Raw genomic sequence first — 20,034 nt, 5'->3', positions numbered from 1 at the left:
TGCACAGTGGCAGGTCTTTCCTCCCTAGTTTCTGCTCTCCTCTCATTTGTTGATGTCGTTAAGGTGTTTTATATACATGCATGCCCTTGGACCCCCAACTAGTTATTTAAGTATAGCCCTTATCATAATTACAGTAGGAGAAGTAGCTAGAGGAACACTTCCCTTCACATAAGTGTTGAGGATGTAAAACATCTTTGTTGTAAGAACTTTGGGTGCATCCCTGACCTACAGTGTCAAATGTGACTGACTGGCAGAGGGGTGACGGTTCAGTGAATCATTTAATGGCACACTTGGCTTTAAGCACCTGAATGTCCCACCAGAAACACTGTCATTATATAGGTCTAATAACTCAAGTCTGTGCATCAGTGCACTGGGGGGCTGGGGGAAATACAAAGCAACTCCACCGAGTTACTGAGTTATGTTGAGTATCACCGCTGGGACAGAGAATAGTCACAGGGAGTTTGGATATTGAGGTCAGTAGGAACAGTAAAAAGCAGCAAACTGCTTTGGAAAGAAAGGGTTTGACTTGCACTTCCACATGTGGACAGAATGAGCTATGGTTGGGAGGCTCCATAAATTACTTTGCCTTTGCATCCTATTCACTATATTGTGCAACTTTAATCTTATCTTTATGGCTCAAAGCTGTTTATTCCTATTGATTATCTCAGAAACCTGAAGACTCTTTCCAAGTTAGCTTTCTGTGCTCATTCTGCCTCTAGTCAGAGCCTCCTGGTATTCATCAGTGAGAGTTTGCTAAAGCAAACGAAAATCATGGTTGCAGTGAAAAGGGGGCAGACTGCACCCTGCAGAGGTCCAAGGAGGGGACCTCCTTTTCTGCAGCTCCCCATTTTTGCAAACAGAGATCCTAGCATCTCTTGTGGACTCTTGGAATTGCAGGCTGGTTTGGGGACAGAGGCAAAAGGGCGAGGACACATTGAACTTCTCTCCATGGTGTGTCAGGAGAAGCCATGTGGGCTGGAATGAGATCTCTGTTGCGGTTTCCTTTCTGTAACAAATCTCCTGTTGGCAGTGGGTTTCCAGGGAAGCCCTGGGAAATGGGAAGGGGTCTTCTGGCATGCAGAGAGCAGGGGTGTGGGATGACTTTGGATCTCTAAGGAGTATGCAGACAAAACCATCCTGCTGCAGCACTGCAAGCTTTTTGGAGGGGTGTGTTAATTGTAACATACCTCAATCAAAGAGTTCAGGTGTCTCAAAGAAAAAAAAAAAAATCCTATATGTAAGTCTGGGAGGTTTCTTTTCCAAATCTCCAGGACAGAATTTCCTCACAAAATATTAGTATTTTTTGTTTGGTTATTTTTCAGAGTTCAGTTTTGTGTGCTCTTGAACAAGTTCGACCTAGTTTCTGACAGTGAGCAGAAGAAGAAATAATTGGCAGAGAATTTTTTTGTTATATTTTCATCTTTCTTCTGCTTGAGAGTTTTCTTTGCACAAATTATAATATTAATAGGTCTATTCCTTGTAAGTCTCGATGAATGTGTGTGCAAATACATTTTACCCATTAGCACCTTCTGGACTAATTCTGACTACTAAATCAAGACTTTGCCATTAGGTTTGGGGGAAACTTGTCCTCAGTGAAGTAACTATTTTCAGAAAAAAATTATTTATAATATATTTAAAATATTTTTATATTTGAAAAAAAGATAATTTCTGGAAGTGCACAGCAATTCATACAAAATGCCTTGAAGATCAGTAACACAAGTTTGTGAATAAGACCATGATTAACATATTTTTTGTTTAACAAACACACTTTATTTGATTTGGAGTGACTCCTTATCTCTTATTCCTAGAACAAATACATGATTTGCCTTACAAGTAATATAGGTATTTTTGCCAGGAATTAGACATTAGCCTTACAGTCATAGGAATAGCAAAATAACAAAATACACCTTTAAGAAACATGCAGGTTTACAGTAAAATAGACTTAGCAAAACTACCCCCCCTCCACCTTCTTGAAAAGACACATCTTCTCTTACTCACCCACTAAAATAACTTACTGAGCGAATTGCTATTTTCTCTCTGAAAGTTATGGTCCTTTTGATTCATTGAAGTGCCTGGTACTGGTTGTTTTTTCTTTGTTGGTGGTTTTTTTTTTTTACTATATGTGTAAAATTTTGGAGACTGGCCAGATTCTCAGCCACTGTAAGGTAGCATAGGTCTTGCTAGAAGACAGCAGGGGAGAGATGTTTCTGAGGTGACAAATTGTGCTTTTAAGAAAAGGAAGACAAGGAACTTTATGGATAATATTTATTTAAGATGAAAAGGGAAAGTGTCTGTGGGCAAAGACCTCTGACAAAATGCATATTAGCTGTGCCTCATTTTCATCCATTCATTTTATAGCGTGCGTGGTCACTTCTGCAGGCTGAGATTGATCAGCTGAAATGGCAAATGTAGTGAAAGTACTCAGAAACATGCCTGGGGTGAAAAAAAGAAACATGGTAGATAATTTTGTTTGCTTGCTCTCTTTCTCCTAACAGAAGGGGAAAGTTAGAGGATATTGAAGGTGGTAGATCCTTTAAAAACAAAATAAACCAGACAATAAGCAGAGTGATTTGGATTATGAACTTTCAAAACCAGCAATGAAATGACAGCCCCAGGTTAAAGGCATTTTCGCCAAACATGTCAAAAATTGAAAACCTGAGGGTATCAGAGATTTTTAATGCCATTTTCATGGTGAAAGAGGCAGCAATGATGGTACCAGGAGTGGAATGACCAGCCTGGGGTGACATATTGTCCAGAGTTCGTTGAGGACTCCTGCAACGTGAGCAGTCAAGCTGAGTCAGACCCAAGGTTCACCTAGCTCAGTATCTCATTTCTGACAGGAGACAAAAGCAGATGTCTAGAGGAGACCATGTGGACAGTGCAACATATATGGCCTCCTGTGAGTGCTCTCCCAAACTCTAACCATTTGTGACTCAAAATGTGATCCTAAATCAGCTCTGCTCTCTCTGGAGTGGTCCCATGAGCAGGACTAAGAACATGACTGTGTTGTGTGGGTTTGAAGACTACAAGCATAAATATCAAAATATACCCGGGAAGAAAAAAGTTCTGTATTTCTTGCTGTTCATTGCAAGACTTCCCCTTACTCTTCTAGGGTCAGAAATTCTCTGTTGGCAGTCATTTACATGTGCACATGAGGTAATAAGTGGGGGATATACAATAAATGGTTGAACCTCATGAGTCAGTGGTCTAGCAAGTTTTGGTTTTTTTTTCTGATGGAGAAGACCCAGCTCTAATCTGCTTCTACAACCTTGCCATCCTGTAGAGAGTGAATTGTATGTCATTAGGTGCCACTGGCTTTGTCTCATCCATGAGGAATCTGGTTCACACATCCTGAGGCTGCTGTGTGATGTAGATTCACTTCAAAGCATGTTCCTGCTCCCAAATAAAATACTGAAATAGATACACACTGCTTTTGCTTGTGTTCCAAACAAGTTCTATCATCTGTAGTATGAGAAAAATTGCTGAGCATCCAGTATGGTGTTTTGCATACACTAACCATATCCAAGCAGGATGTTAATATAAGTAATATTATCTTGCTTTGAGTGTTCTGAAGGATTAATAAAATAATCAAATGCAATTTTGACTCTTCCCTTCCAGTCTTCCCGTTTCGGGTCATTGCATTTCTTGAAAGTTATAGATGCTAGATATTCTGAGGCAGAATACGCAAAACTCATAAAGGACATATCCAAGCTGAAGCTTAGAAATTTCAGTTGTGGCAATGACAGTGATGTACTTAGAAACATTGCCCATATTCAGTGAAAAATCTTTTACTTAAGTACAAATTAATTCATCTGGGAAAAGAAGGGATCTGAGAAAATGTGCTGACCTCATCTGAAATGAAAGGATAATTCAGCTTTTTTCTCTTGTAATTTTTAAAGACTTTTAGGCAGAAACTCTTTAGCCTCAGTCTTGACTGGACTTCTTACATTGGTTTAAGTTTCTTCGCTCTGTCCTGAAAAGTTTCTTTGCTTCCATTGCCCTGTCTTCTAACATCCATTCAGCCTGGACTGGGAGATTTCAAGGTAGATAGGTTTGAATTTGCAAAATTTTAAAACCACAATGAGCAGCAGGCTGAGAACCTACAAAATCAGGTCAGGGTTGGTTTAAGACTCCTGTAATGTGTGGGCAACCCCAAATTTCATCATTCTCAGGATAAAATTACCCCAGGTGGTAACTACTCCCTCATAATTCTGTCTCCACAACCAGCAGCAAAAGGCAGGAGATAAAGTGCCAACTCAGCACTCAGGGATGTTTCCCAGCTCTTGTGCATGGCTCTGAGGCAATATGGGGATTGATGAGAAAAGGTGATTTTATCAACTGTTCCAAAGGACCAGGCTAGCAGGAGAGAATTATGGCTGTGCTTTTGTGTACATCTATTCTCACTTGACTCAGTCGTAAACATCTCATTGTTAAAAAACAAATTCTAATTAAAAAAAAACCCAAGAAAGTCAAATAGCACAGTAAGAACATTAATCTACTACTTCCAAACTTCTGCTGTGTATCTACCAGCATTAAATTTTATCCACAATGGCTGTTTGAAGAGCTGCCCATTAATGTTATAAAAGATTGCTTAAGAAAAACTCAGCTGTTCTAAATGATATTGGATTTGATTTTTCAAAAGGAGCAGTGTTTGGGACAGGTAGCTGAACAGTGTTCTTGGTCCTAATTCAGAATCTAATCCTCTTCCTACTGAAGCTGTTACAGGTTTTTGCTGTTGACTTCAATGGAAAGAGGATCAGCCCTATTGGTTTTATGTGGGAATTGGCAAGAAGATTAAACAAAATCAGCATCACTGGTTTGAAGGATTTCATCACAAACATTTATTTCATCTCAACAAAGTAAAATAATTAAATGCATTTCCCTTTATAGTAATGGTAAGATATCTTCAAAAAACAAGCCAAGATAATAACTTTCAAAATCTTCCTGGATACTAAAAAGATTTGGGATCTATGTCACATTATGGTTTTTCTTGTCCCTTGACCTATAATGTCTCAGTGTTCCTCAAATGACAGTTACTTGGCTTTCACTCTGTTAACCTTACTGTCTTTTGCTAACACTCCTCCTTGGCTCTGCAGATACCAGCCACCTTTACTCTGAAATTATCTGCTTGATTAACATTATTAGCATGTTAAACTTAGAGCAGTTGGTTCCAGCCTGTGCTTTGCTTGAAGCTTGTGGCTCCTGCCTGGGACAGGAGAGGCAGCCTGAGTACTGACCTCTCTCTACAAATCCTATTTTGCTTCCAATATATGGTGGGCAGAAGCGTTCAACAGAGGCTGAAAGGCAGCTCCTTTCTGAATAAGCTCTTGTAGGGACATCAGAGAAGTCTGATTCTCCAGAGCCTTGTGGAACACATTTCCCCCGAACTCAGTGTGCTTCAGATGGCTGTGAGAAACCCAGCATTTGATCTTCTCCAGATAGCAGACTCCTAATACCATCCACAGCTCCTGGGCCATTCGTGTCCTCCTGCGCACGTGGTGCATTCCTGGAAAAGGGATGTTCCTGTGCGGTCATCGATGCATGGGACCACCACCCCTAAGTCAGGGGGAGCAGACAGCGCATGCAAAGGAAGCCTTGATCAACCTCTCTTTTTAGACTGTCTTACATGTGAGATCTCGTGTGGAGTCTATTCTATTGAGATTTTTATAGATATTATCACTTAGTATCTGAATGTCTTCCAATAGCACTTTATGCAATATGAAAAACATCTGTTTGTTTTCTCTTCCTTTCCGCACTTGGGGAATGGAAATGAATGCAGTGACGTGTCTTGTTCCAGAAGGGATTTTAAAGAAAAATAAACATATATTTACACATATGTATATAGAGAGAGATGTCAAAGCAACCTGCTTTGTTTTGGAAGAACCTTGTGCCAGGGTTGCAATGGTCTCTACCTACTGGGGTACTTCACTTAATTACCTGACTCAGCCCCCAGAGACACTGTCTTTCCTGCACGGACAAGCTGGCCCCCTTTCCTAGATAGCTGCATTTCTCCTTGAATATAATTGCCAGCCACAGCCTTCATCCTGAGAATTTTGGAAAGCATTTTTTTTCAGACCATCGAAGCCTCAGCAGACAAATCAAAAGCACTATTCTGAGTGAACAGAAATTGATTTGCTGATCAGTGTTGCTGAAGTGTAATGTGCAGTTGGTCTTGATGTATTATTACCTCAATGAAGTGTCCCTTTTGGGGAAAAAAAAGGTTATTTTCACTTCAGGCAACAGGATGGAGGAACCTTGTAGCATGGGGTGACATGGTCTGCCAGCTGACTTACCACCTCCTCTGCTTCTCAGCCAGCCACAACAGGATCTAGGAACACAGACCATTTATGATAACACTGGCATGAATCTGTCAGGAAAGAAGGCTTTTTTTGGCCTTTATTTCTTAGCTGTCTCAACAGATAGAACTGAAAAAGCCTAAGCATAATAGAGGAAGATGATGCTTGGAAAGACTGGACTTCACAAGGAAATCCTGGGGTTGTTTTGCTTGTTTATTTTAGTCTCATTCTGGTTTAACACACTTTTGGGCCAGCCTAGAGGAAGGTAGGTAGGGAAAATCTGGAGGGATCTTCTGGGGCTCCTGTAGCTTTCCACACCAAGCTGGAAGGGCTTAGCATCAATGAGGACAACACAAGCTCTCCTAATCTGCAGGATGAACTGATCACCGGGTGGGCACCTATCACAGAAAAAACACTGCTCCCCCATGTTAGACTCTTCACTGTCTTTCCTCTGCCCACCACTGGCATGGAAACGACGCTCAGGTTTGACGCCTGCTTACTCTTCTTTATCTTATCTGACCTTGCCGTAGTTTTTGGTTGATTTGGTGACAGGAAATGTCTGTATCTCATGGTGGGTAAAGCTGTGTCTCCCCTGCTTATTGCTGGTGTTGGGCTCACTTGGTCTAACCAGTTTACCAGGGACTGCATATGGCTGCTAAGAAGGATCACAGAGTCAGCCAGTCCTTCACATTTCTGCAAGGGAGGTGCAGGCTCAGTCTTCTGTGATCACCTATTAGTTGGCTCTCCATCAGAAGTAGTGCTCAGTCTACTATAATTTATTACATAATATTCACACCACTTCTCCTGAGAAGTGACCCATGTCAAATGGCCCAGGAGGATGAGAATAGATACCAGCCTTCTTTTCTTCATGGAGGAAGTTCAGTGACTGTGAGCTGATTTCATCTCCCAGTCCTGGTTTGAATCCAGATTATGCTGGGACTAGAGGACTAGCTTTGGTGAGGTGCATGTGTCAGCTGTCTTTGGCTGGTTTCTCTTCTGCTGTGCTGAGGAATAGGAGGTATTTAGTGAGAACCTGATACCCATGTGGCTTTCTTCAGTGCTGTTCTTTAGGTGATGCACTGTTCCCTGAAAACAGTGTAAACAGGTGTAAACCAGATGCTCCTAGAGAGTGTGTGACCATCTTTCACTTCTGGTATAGGCAGTCTGTCTAGTCCTTGCTTGTGCATCATGCCTTCTTACCGGAGTGAGCCTCAGTGAAGCACGAGGGTCAGGTGGGCAGTAGGTGAGGGGAGAACTTGGGTCTTGAGCATTCATTAGTTACAGACCGGTCATCAAAAAAGGCTTTTTTTCTGGAGCAATCGTATGGAAAATGAACTTAAAGTAAATGTAGCAATTCAACCTTGCCTCTCTTGTAGTGAAAGGAGAAAGCGCTCATCACTTCGTAGCTTGATTTAAAATTACTACCGTTACATGGTTTCCCATAAGGATAAAAAAGAATGTTCAATGTGTTTTGTTATTACAGTAAAGACAGTTTGTTGTCCTGAATACTAATTCAAGTCTTTTTAAAAAGGCATACCATATCACATATGTTTTGGCATTGAAAAGCATTAGCACAATTTTTTCAAAGGAGCACATATCTTACAGTCACTTTGCAAATTGGGTCTTTGAGGATAGATTCATTACAAAATAGAAAAAGCAAGTGTAAATTTGAAAGATTTGTATATATGCAATCATTTACATTTGCCTCAATTGCTATTACAAGAAGGATGCAAAGGTCAGATGAGAAAAATCAGCATCCCTTTGTTAAAGCGCTACTTTTTGTCATAGCGATCACTCCTCCTACAAATTTGACCCTATACTTATGGCCCAATTATGCTTCTAAAAAGGTGCTCTTTCATGAAAGAAAGATAGCATTTACTTTCTTTTTTCCTACTGGGAAAATGGGCCTGCAGTTTGAAAAGTAGAGCACTGAAACTATTTTAATGACCAGCTGTGTTTAGCTCCCTTGTCAAAGAGACATGTTTGGAAGAAGGCACATAACTTTCCTGCCCAGCCATGAAGCTCAACCATGAAAGAAAGAGTGATTATTTTCCACCAGTTTTTGTGAATATTAGGAAAAAAAAAAAAAAAGGGCTGAATGTGATTTGCACTCTGAAAAATCGTTCAAGTTTTTAAAAAGTTACTGTAAAAACCTAAGTCTCTGGTCATAATGCTGATGTCTGGCCACACTGTCATAAATGCAGTGAAATCACAGCACAGTGTGAGACTGTTGATCTTGAAGGATAGTGATGGCATGACACACTGTAATGCAGAGCTGTAGTTTCTCTTAACGAAACCTGTTTGCCAGGAATGAGAGGAAGCCTCATGGGAGCAATGATTTGGTTTGGAAATCTCAAGCTATTGTCTATAAACACCAGGAACTCAATTCAGTTATCTAAATGTCATTCGAGGCATCCAGGAATAGCCTGGCAGGGAGGGGACTCGTGAATAGGATGCAGGAGCTATGGGAGACCTGAGACCTTCTGGGCTAGCAGCTGATGACAAGGCAAAATATCCTTGGGCACATCAAATAACTTATGTGTCTGTATGGGCAATTGTATCTTTGTGTAGCTAGGGGATGGGCTGGACCTCCACCGTATTCACCAAGTGTCATCTTGGTGGGAATCATGTAATGGCTTTCTTTTGGGGACAAATTCATTCTCCCAGAACTGTCTGGATCACAGACACCTCTAAGATGCATTTGGCAGGCATGGCCCTCAAGGCTGTGTACCATGCAGGAAATGTAAGAGAAATACATAGGATATTTCTGAGATCTGCTCCTCGATAGTAGCTCGAGACAGATTGCCTTGCATTTTTCCACAAGTCAAGAGAGTTGATGATGTCCCAGGTGGTGTTACTGGCACAGATGGGCTAGGATTCCACTCTACTCTGTGGGTATATTAGTTCAGGTGTCCAAATGTAGATGTGACCTGTTATAGTTGGTGGAGGTTCAATTCCCTACATACAGTCACCTGGTGCTCTTTGAAATGCCCTTGGATATCTGAGACTTCTTCAAGGATCTAGAAGATATGACATGGGAACTACTGGAAGTGTGTGCCTTTCTGGAATGGTAGCTCCAGAAAGTGGCAGTCAAGTGGGATCCCAAAGGACATCTACATCTACAGCTACACCCTTAAGTGTGGGGAACTGGTCTGAGCTTGTAGGACAGCTTACAGGACAATCCATTTAATCTAAAGCAGATACATGTGTGGTCACTGGCTCACCAGACTCCACTGACTGCATTACTCTTACATCACAAGGTCAGTATGGATGTTAAACAGTACTTTGCCCATGGCTCTTCCCGCTTCTGCAGGAAATGTCTGGAGGTTATGGTACTGGAAAGAGTAAGGGGGTCCTGAAAAAGATAGGAAGGACTGGGCTCAGATAATGATGCTGCGCTCCATTAACTGAAGAAAGTTTAGTCCTCTTCCTCACTCAGGGTAGCAGATGCTTGTTCATCTGCCTGCTGAGCCTGCACTCCTACAGCTTGGAGACACAGACACAGATTGACATCTGAGGTTGTTCTGCAGCATGTGAGGGTTGTGTGTGAGGGTTATGTTTCACATGTGAAGAACTACACTAAAGAAACCAAGACACCCAAAGTGTCTGAAAGGAAGCTGAGGGAGCTCTTTCCCTTCAAGACGTTACTCCTTGAGTCACCTTCCTATTGAGAAATAAGCAGCACACACATCTATACAACTGCCCAGAGAAGAGGGAGATTTCTTCCCTCTATCATCTTCTGACATGGGCCTCTTTTCTTGCCAATGTGTAAAATCAGAAAGAGCTTGAGCACCTCACCAGCTGGCCCATTGAACAGAGATGGCTTTTGCACTTGAGAATGGGTCATCACCGAAATGATAGGATTTAAAATATTATTAAAGGCCAAATCAGTTCAAAGGCTTCTGAGATGAGAGTTTGAGTTTCCTAGAGAGAGGTAAAAAGCCTCTTCTATTAGGAAAATTGATTGTGGGCTTTCTTTTTTTTAGCTTGAAAGCTGCCCTATGATCCTTGAATAGCTTTCTACAATTTTTAGGAAAAATGGACGTGGCCTGTTTTTAGTTTCAAAGCTTATATCTATTCCATTTAGGAATCATATAGCTATTGTCTCAGTCTGTGTTTTCACCGCAAAAACAATGTAAACACCAATTCCAAAGCTTTTTTGAGAAAAGCTTTTTTCACTAGTAAATGACAACACCACTCAGAGTCTTAAATATTTTGCTTTATTTATCTGATCCTTTCCTTCAGTTTGGAACATGCATCTCCAAGGCACATAATGCATGGTGACTCGGTGTCATGTAGGGGACAGACAATGGCAAATGGATCTCCAATTAAATTCAATTGCTTTTCAAGGGCTGCTGCCCTAGTTTGAACAGAGTGCATCGGTAGAGTCTGAAATACTGCAAATGCATGTTTTTAGAACTGTGATTAATCTCAGTTAAAAGTTTTGACTCCTCTGCTCCCACCTCCCTTCCCTACGACGTCTCCCTGTGCCACAGAGCAATGGGCTCTGGCTGACTTGGAGCTGCCAATGGTAAGTGAAAGAGAGAGGGCAGCGTCCACCAATGACAGCAGCAAAATTCAGGGTGGCCATGGTTCAGTAGGAGGGTGCACCCTGTGTCTAAAGGGTTTCAGAGGGCCAGGAGGTGATATGGGGAGCATTAGTGGAGCTCTGGGAGGTGTGAGAAGAAAAAGGTGGAAGGTCCTTTGGGCAGGGCAGCTGAATCTCTCAGTATATTGCCTCCCTGACCTTCAAGCCATCTCCTTCCCACCTTGGCCTTCAGCCACTTCGGTATTGCTGAAGGGCTAGGACCTGTTCCTGGGTAACTTCACCCCAGAAGGGCTCATATTCTGTTACACTTGTCCCTTCAGTTCCCATGGCCCTCTGAGATGTGAAATGCCTTATGCCTCAGTCTCACACCTACCCCCTGCATGCATTGAACCCAGCCATGCTCTACCACTCTCTGCTCGCCTCCTCTGCTCCCCCTCTGCCCATGCTGGAAACCTAAGTTGGCTGGGGAGGACCTGCAAGGTCTCAGAACAGCTCCAGGACAAAATCAGGGAGAACAGAGCCAGAGTGACTAGCAATTGCTTGTCATCATGCAAGGCAGCCATATTCCCTGAACCAGCCTTCGCAGGGCCCTGCGTGGAGACTTGTCTATATGCTTTGCACGTTACTCCCTGCACAGGGTATTATAAAGCAAATGGACTGAGAGTGCCACACTTTCAGAAAAGCATGTTTTGTTTCACAGCTGATTGAATGAGATGGATACTTACCTTCTATGCACATGCCATGGTAGGACTTAGGTCCACAAATGATATTTCTAGTCCCTGGCTATGAATGCTCGTATGGTTCATTGCAAAGCAATAACTGGAGGGCTAGCTGTCAGTCCATTACTACACTGCTGTAGCAGAAATCAAAATCTCTCCAAAATATCAGCCCCTTTCAAAGTGATGCAAAGAAACGGCAAAGTTTTGCAGAATTTTCACTGCCTAATGCAAATACCACTAATTCTAAAAAATAAGCCAAGTCAAGCAAAATCTGGCCTCATGTAAAAAATGATTGTTCCGAACTGAAAAAGTGATTGTGTAAAATAAGATACAATCAAAATGCACTTTGCAAGGTAGGAAGTCACTCTGGCCTACTCTAGCAAAAGTTTTTATTCTCAGCCCTCCATATGATTGCAAAGTCAATAAAGTGCATAGAATGACAAACAGTTCTGGTTAGTCCTCTCTCAGCAACACTACTGAATCGTTGAACCCATGAAATATTTTATTGAAAGGCAAAGGGCTTTTGTCAGATTAGACTAATTCTCCATGGGAAATAATGCTGTTTGAGGAGCCAGAAGAGACAAGTTGGAGATCAAAGGAAATGCCTAATGAAGCAAGATGGCTAAAAAGTGACAAGAATCCATTAAACATCTGAAAGTGAACATCTGAACTTCATCCTGTAGAAACTGCACGTTGGAAGGTATACTTTCTAGTTCTCAAGAGGTGGCAACCTGCCACCAAACTGCAAAGATAAAGTGGGTAAGCAACTTAGAGGAGCAATTGCTCTAACTGCAGACACTACATTTGGCCCAATGTTTATTGCATGAAATCCTGAGAAAATTACTTTCCTTCTCTTCAGAATCAAAACTTAGTACAACTCCAGAGTTCAGAAAGATGAGAAGAAGTTTTGTGGCTGTTTAGTAGAACTGGGAAGGTTATAGGAGGAACCCAGGCAGGTTTGGCTCGGGCTTTTCTCCACATTGAGCAAGGACAGGGAGGCTGTTCGGTAGTCACACATATGACTTCTCTGTTTCTCATTGTGTAGCATGAATGGCATATGCTGGGATAATACTTTGTGGCTTATTTGCAAGTTTCTGTGCATAACCTCACTAAACATTGCCTAGTGATGTCAGAAATTAGTGGGACATCATGGAAAAGCTCCTTTCCTGGATTTTAGCTCATATCTTGCCTTACAGTATTTCCTGCCTCCTCCTCGTCAGATTTGGTTCTCCTCATCGTACATAGAATCATAGAATGGTTTGGGTTGGAAGGGACCTGTTGTGGTTTAGGCCCAGCCGGCAGCTGAGCGCCACGTGGCTGCTCACTCACCCCTCCCCCAGCAGGATGGGGAGGAGAAGTATAACAAAAGGCTTGGGTCGAGATAAGGACAGGGAGAGATCACTCACTAATTACCGTCACGAGCAAAACAGACTGAACGTAGAGAGGAGATTCATCTAATTTATTACCAAGCAAAACAGAGTAGAGGAATGAGAAAATACAATCAAGTCTTAAAACACCTCCCCCCACCCCTCCCATCTTCCCGGGCTCAACTTCACTCCCGGCTTCAACCTCCTCCCCCCTCAGCGGCACAAGGGGGCAGGGAATGGGGGTTGCGGTCAGTTCAGCACACATTGTCTCTGCCGCTTCTTTGTCCTCAGGGGGAGGACTCCTCTCATCGTTCCCCTGCTCCAGCATGGAGTCCCTCCCACGGGAGACAGTCCTTCATGAACTGCTCCAGCGTGGGTCTCTCCCACGGGGTGCAGACCTTCAGGAGCAAACTGCTCCAGCGTGGGGTCTCTCCCACAGGGTCACAAGTCCTGCCAGCAAACCTGCCCTGGCGTGGGCTCCCCTCTTCACAGGTCCACCGGTCCGGCCAGGAACTTGCTCCAGCGTGGGCTTCCCACGGGCCACAGCCTCCTTCAGGTGCCTCCACCTGCTCCGGCGTGGGGTCCTCCACGGGCTGCAGGTGGAATCTCTACACCCCCTCATCCTTCCTCCATGGGCTGCAGGGGAACAGCCTGCTTCACCATGGTCTTCACCACGGGCTGCAGGGGGATCTCTGCTCTGGTGTCTGGAGCTCCTCCTCCCCCTCCATCTGCACTGACCTTGGTGTCTGCAGAGTTTCTTACATCTTCTCACTCTCCAGTTGCAAAAGCTCTCCCAACTGTTTTGTTTTCCTTCTTAAATATGTTATCACAGAGGCGCTGATTGGCTTGGCCTTGGCCAGCGGCGGGTCCATCTTGGAGCTTGCTGGCATTGGCTCTATCAGACACAGGGGAAGCTTCTTGCAGCTTCTCACAGAAGCCACCCCTGTAGCCCCCCCGCTACCAAAACCTTGCCACGCAAACACAACACAGGACCTTAAAGATCATCTAGTTCCAACCTCCCCTGCTGCAGGCAGGGACACCCTCCACTAGACCACGTTGCCCAAAGCCTCATCCAACCTGGTCTTATTACATTATTACAAAGTCTCCAGAAAGGATGTCAAAATACCTGTAAATAGCTAACAAACTAGAAATATCACTTTATAGGAAAGAAACGAGATTTCAGAGATTGTGAGGTCATAGAGAGAGGATGAGGCAAAATTTTTGTACTGAATGCTGCTCATATTTTTCCACCTTATTCTCAGTAATATTTTCCCTTGGTTATTTTAAGATAGTGGTATTGTTCAGCTGGGAGAACTTGGATATAAATGTGAATTGGGATGAAGTTACTTGCCATACATGTTCATAATTCACAGAGATGAGCATTTGATATAGAGATTATCCATCTCCAGACTGGTTAGCCAGAGTTGAGGATTTCTATCATCTTGGTGAATGCAGTTGGAGTATGAGTTCAGCTCACTAGCTGTGCAATTCTGGCCAGCCTTCTTGGCTGGAGACAGGAGATGCGTTACCAGTTCCCTAATTTCTGCAATTGCTTGACTGCAACCTGTTATGTCCTGACAATTGTGTTTGCGTCCTTTCTTCATTTTGGATACATCTCATCATTAGACGTTCAGCAATGAGGCCAGAGGAATAGATTCGGATCGGTTATTGCTTTCATAAAAACAGAATGACATGTGCAATTACTTTTAGAGCATTTCCAGCACCTCTCATCTGTGTTACTTGGCTCTTTGTTAAATCTTTTCATGTGTAGGAGATGAAGCATGTCACATATCCAGAAAGCACTTTGTATTCTGCATTGACGGTGGCAGTGTTTATGGGTTGTACTTTTTCATAAATTATTTCCCAGATGCATTCTAACTTCCTCAAGTCTTTCACACCCAGTTTATGGGGCAGCATATCAGATTTTTCATCTCACATTTTAGTCAAAAACCTATCCATCAGTCATCATTGGACACACTGAACCAGATTTTACAGTGTGGCAGAGGAGTGCTCAGCACAAGGGGAAGGTTCATGAATCCATGCAGGCTGCTGACAATAGTTGCTTGACTTCACTGGCATGACCCCTGTGAGACCTACAGTGGAGAGAGAGAGACAGATGAGCAAACTCTACAGGTCTGCTGGAAGGGAGGGAGAGTTTTACAGAGGCTGCCTGAAGACAGAGAGCAGTGAACTCCTTGCTTAGGTGCTCTGAATCATGCTGTACGTAAGGGCTTACAATCAGGCAATGTCAATACCCTGGCATGGGAGTATGGAGGAGACACCAGAGCATGGAGGAGACACCAGAGTGGCCCCACAGCACCAGCAAAGCCTTAGTGTAAGGGAGACCTTGCAGAGTCTGGGTTGGGGGGGTTGGCTTTAGGCCAAATGTGCGTCTCTAAAGCCTTCGGGAGTAACCCGTGATTGTATCCCCTGTCTGTAAAAATATGGCCATCCTACCCTAAAATGTTTTAAGCAAAATAAAAAAAAATTAGCACTTTTTAATATGTGTTTCTTCATAGAATAGCCTAGGTTGGAATGGACCATCAGGGCCTGGATCACCAGGTGCAATCCGTTGTGGAAAAGGGAGCTTAGATGAGATCCAATTGCACCTTGAAAACCTCCAGTGATGGGGACTTTACCATGTCCCTGGGGAGACTGTTCCAGTAATTGATTCTTCTCACTATAAAAAATTTCTTTCTTTTATTGAGATGAAATGTCTCCCAGTGCAACTTGTACCCATTGCTCCTTGTCTTCTCCATGTGGCTCCTTGTGAAGAGAGAGCCTCTGTTTTCTTTGTAGCTGCCCTTTAAGTGCTGGAACACTGTGATGAGGTCCCCTGAGCCTTCTCTTCTCCAGGGAGAAGAGACCTAATTCCTTCAGTCTTTCTTCACAGGGCAGGTTCTCCAGCCCTTTGATCATCTTCATGGCCCTCTTTGAACCCCCTCTAGTTTATTTGCCTCTTTCTTGGGTTGTGGGGACCAGAACTGGACACAGTACTCCAGGTGTGACCTGATTACGTCTCTATCTTTGCTAGTAAAGCCCCTGCATTATTCCTTTCTTCCTGACTGGAACTTGTGTTTTTTGGAGTGAGTGTGTCTCAGATAGATACAAAGCATCAGGGCAAATTGCAGAAGTCGATGAAAGAATGTCCCAGCCTTGTGTAGTAACCTTTCACACAACACATTACTTTTAATTTCATGTCCCTGAGGGATTTCAGTAATTTATCTTAATAAATGTATAATTTACCAGTGAGATTTCTTTTTTCTCTTTAAGTTAACCTAAAGTAACTTGAAAAATTCATTGCTGAATCTAAACCTCAATGCTGAGCTGGATTTTTTTGAATTGATAATCAGAGAGTGGCTGAATAATGAGGATAATGGATAATTAGGAAAAGCATATGGCTTCCTGCAACTTCATTATTTGTGCCAGAAAATCATGGGCAAAAAGTGTTAGTACAATATATTCCCTGACCGCTGAGTAAGTGAAACATAGCTAAATCCTGTGCAGTGCTCAGACCGGATAAATTGTGGGAGTAGTAAAGAAAACCCCCACAAATGGCACTGATTCTAGTTCTTAGGAAATAGCAGTGAACTTTTCTTATTATTATCTACCACACCCACTCTCCAACAAAAAACCCAAGATCTGGCTAGTGATTCAGAACTCTTCATCATGACACTGGTTCCTCGTGTGCTGAACGTGTGTTGGATTTTGGTGGAGACATTCTGTGAGAGTGGGCGTCTCAAGTCGATGACTAGACACACAATAGGTAACAGTCAGGCTGTGAAGGACAAACACATAACTTGGTGTTAAAGTGACTAAAAATAGGAGGGATGGATGGAATTACTTGCATTTTCTCAGTAGATCTGAAATCTGCATTGTTGCAACATGTCAAAATGTCACGAGGTTCAGAAATACGAATTCTGCCCTCCATTAAGGCAGTGAGGATAACATCTCTGAGATCACCTTATTTATCCTCTTTAGGTCCCTGGACTGTTTATATGTTAAGGGAGTGCTTAAATCATGCTTAGTAACAAGATTCAGGGCACTGTATTTATTCTTATCTGCTCTTGGCCCTCTTAGCTCACCAGGTGACATGCTCGTGTGCTTCACTGCTAAGCAAATGTATAACATTTGTTATAAATCTTCCTAGAATGATCTGATTTTAGAAATGTTTATCAGTGGGGTTCCCATTTCTCCACTGTTATTTATCTGTGTGTTTACCATTTTCTCTTAAGCATTTTATTAACTATAGCTGTTGATCAATAGTAATTAGAGAAGGTTTCTGAGAAGTTACTATTAATGTTTGCTATTCTGTAGTCCTGGTTTCTCTTTGTGATGTTTGGTGTCAGTCTCTGATCACCTACAACATGCAGCTGATTGCGTTGGACTTTTCAAACATATGTTGATTTCTGCAAATATTGACCTTAAAGTTGTCTTTTGGAGAAGAGATTACAAATGAACCTATCAGTGCCATTCCTATACTATTTCTAATGGGAATCAGCTGCTCATTTTAATAATGATGTGCTGAGATACAGGCTACACTACAACTAATTTCAGTGTGATTGACTCTCCAGGGTGGATCAGAATATAGTGCCTGAGATTTGATAATGGAACATTTACCAAAGCTGTTTCTCCACCATATAGTCTCCTCAACCTGTGAAAAAGGTTTGGCAATATTTAACAGCTGTTTTTTATTCCCCATGAGCACAGTGATATGTGGTATGTTTGTCGTCCAGTTCTGTGTAAAGCAACACAGAGTTGACCAAAGCAGTGTATCAAGAATAAGGCTTAAGAACATCTGCATTTCTCCCTTTCCCTTTTAATTTTTTTTTTTTTTTTTAATAAGAAGATCCAGTAGTGAAGGACACCCAGCAGTTTTTCAGTCACATAAATGGACTTCAATGAAGCCTTTTATCCCTGATCTTCCAAGGTTTGTAACAAAATAAACTCAAAACTGAGTGATTCTTTTCCATTTGGAATAAATACTCAACTGTAATAGTAACAGGCCATTGGGCAGAACAAATAGCAATGATTGGGACCTAGGTACTTATAATTAGTATCCGGCTATATTTAACACAAGCTGGAAAACAACTTGCAAAAAAAATAAATTAACATTTTGGAATGAGTGCAAATTTCCGGTGGTGGAAAGGGCACATGATAAGTCTAGAATATCTACACACTGTATCTCCATTTCTGCCAAAACCGGATAATGAATTATATGTAGAAATGACAGAGGAAGACCTCTCCAGCTTGGTGGAAAACCTCACACTTTTCAGCATGAATGTAATTTTTGTCTTCCTCTTCTGTATTTTTTTTTTAAATCTAGTGATTTTCAAGAGCATCTGCTGTCTAAGGAAAATGAAAAACTGCAAAGAAATCTAAAAAATCGCATCTTAAATAAAGGAGAAAGAAATAGCTTATGGACACATGAATTAAGTGTGTTAAATAACACATGTTACTGAGCAATTTGAATAAAGTTAATCAACACACTTTGAGTATAAGCCCAACACAATTCACAACCCACAGCTGTGACTCAGAAGGAAAGTTCTCTATTAAAATGTCAGCCTTGTCATTTATTCCTTTTGCCATTTACTTAATTCTTTGAGGAAAACTTTGTTCATTAATGCTGTTCTTTATTCTTGGTAGCAATCGTGCTCTGGTGAACACTTCTATTTGCATTCAGTCCTGAAATCTGAACTCTCTTATGAGAAGTTTACATATGATCCTGTGCTGTGTGTAGTGTTTGACTCTGTGCAGTTTTGTGTGTGTACATAGCCACAGCACCACACAGCAAATAATTACCCAGTCAAGTCCGTACCACAATCAGGAAGAGGAGGAGAGCAGAAGACAATGGAATGAGCTTGGAGCTTACTTTCCTTCTAAGACAGTTTTCAGGAACACATACATTGAGGATTTGAACACTAAATATATGACAAGGCTGGAGAGGATCATATATTAACAGTGGAGTACACACTATGTTCAAATTGACCAAGGAACTGGTAATGATGAGACATAAAGCCAGGGAGAGAAAGTTACCAAAAATTGCCCTTTCCTCTTTCCAGGAGAAGCCTCTGATTGCACTGTGTCCTCCTGAAAAGCTGTACAGGGATTACTGAATCTTCACTACGGTTATTCATAGCAGAGGGGGTCCTCAGATCATTTTGCCATATTCTCAGAGAGCCAGAGAGGTTGGTGGTCCTGTGGTAGGCACAGATCGCTTAAGATCTATGGATATCAGAGGAAGACATTTGAACTGTTCCCTGCAGTAGTGAATTGCAGTAGAAAAGATATGGAGATTCTCACAGTATTATTTATTCCCAAACTTCCTTCCAAAGAAATTGCCATGGGCCTGGGTGGTATGAGCTACTGTACTTGGACATCTTTTGCATTTAAAGAATTATAAGAGTATGCTTTCTGGGAGGAATAAACACTGTGATTATGCTTCTGTTACCTGAATTTGACAAGAAATGTCATGCTCAAAGGTACAGTGCATTGTTTCTAAAAGTCTGATTGTGAGTGACGCCCACTAGTCACTTTTTACATGAGTAGATAATTGGAAATGTGCTCTTCTATCATCTCTGGTTGGGTCTCTCAGGAAATCTCTATTATCTCTCTTTTATGTCCTTCAGGGAGAATGGAGCTGCTTCTTTAATATGACCTCTCCAGCTTCCAGCCACTGTGATGAGCTACTTTGTGTTGTTTTACTGTGTGGATCACCTCTGCTCCAGTCCTCAGAGCTACTGGCAGAGTAAGGGGCTGCTCTGTGGGAGCAGTGGTTTCATAGTCCGTCCCATAATATTTTCCTGGGGCACACGACAGCTCTTGTAAATTAACATCACTCCACTGACTCCACTGTGAAGTGGACCTGAGGTGGTTGGCATCAGTCTGTCCTAGCCTCTGCATGCATCCTACACCGTGCCCTGGACCACTGTGCCCCTGGGGCTCCTTTATCTGCTTTCCTCCACTGTACATCCCCTCCTCCTTTGCTGCTGTCTTTCCCAGAGGCTGCCATCCCCTCTTCTCCATATTCTCCCATCCTGGACCACTGTTACCGCTATTTTACCTGCATCCTGGCCAGCTCTTAGCTCTGGTGGTGCCTGTGA

General features: G+C 42.4%; 1 long non-coding RNA gene across 2 annotated transcripts in view; it reads left to right on the top strand.

Moving 5' to 3' along the window:
* Positions 1-13,201: 13,201 nt before the first annotated feature.
* Positions 13,202-20,034, top strand: part of LOC129200536 (uncharacterized) — a 208,637-nt gene continuing 201,804 nt past the window's right edge. For both annotated transcript variants that reach the window (XR_008574957.1, XR_008574956.1), the window contains exon 1: positions 13,202-13,262. This is a non-coding gene — a long non-coding RNA (uncharacterized LOC129200536). The remainder of the gene's footprint in view (positions 13,263-20,034) is intronic.

This window comes from Grus americana, chromosome 1, assembly GCF_028858705.1.
Source record: "Grus americana isolate bGruAme1 chromosome 1, bGruAme1.mat, whole genome shotgun sequence".
NCBI classification, from domain to species: domain Eukaryota; kingdom Metazoa; phylum Chordata; class Aves; order Gruiformes; family Gruidae; genus Grus; species Grus americana.
The sequence above is the reverse complement of the archived record's forward strand: the minus strand, read 5'-3'. Positions and strand labels throughout refer to the sequence as shown.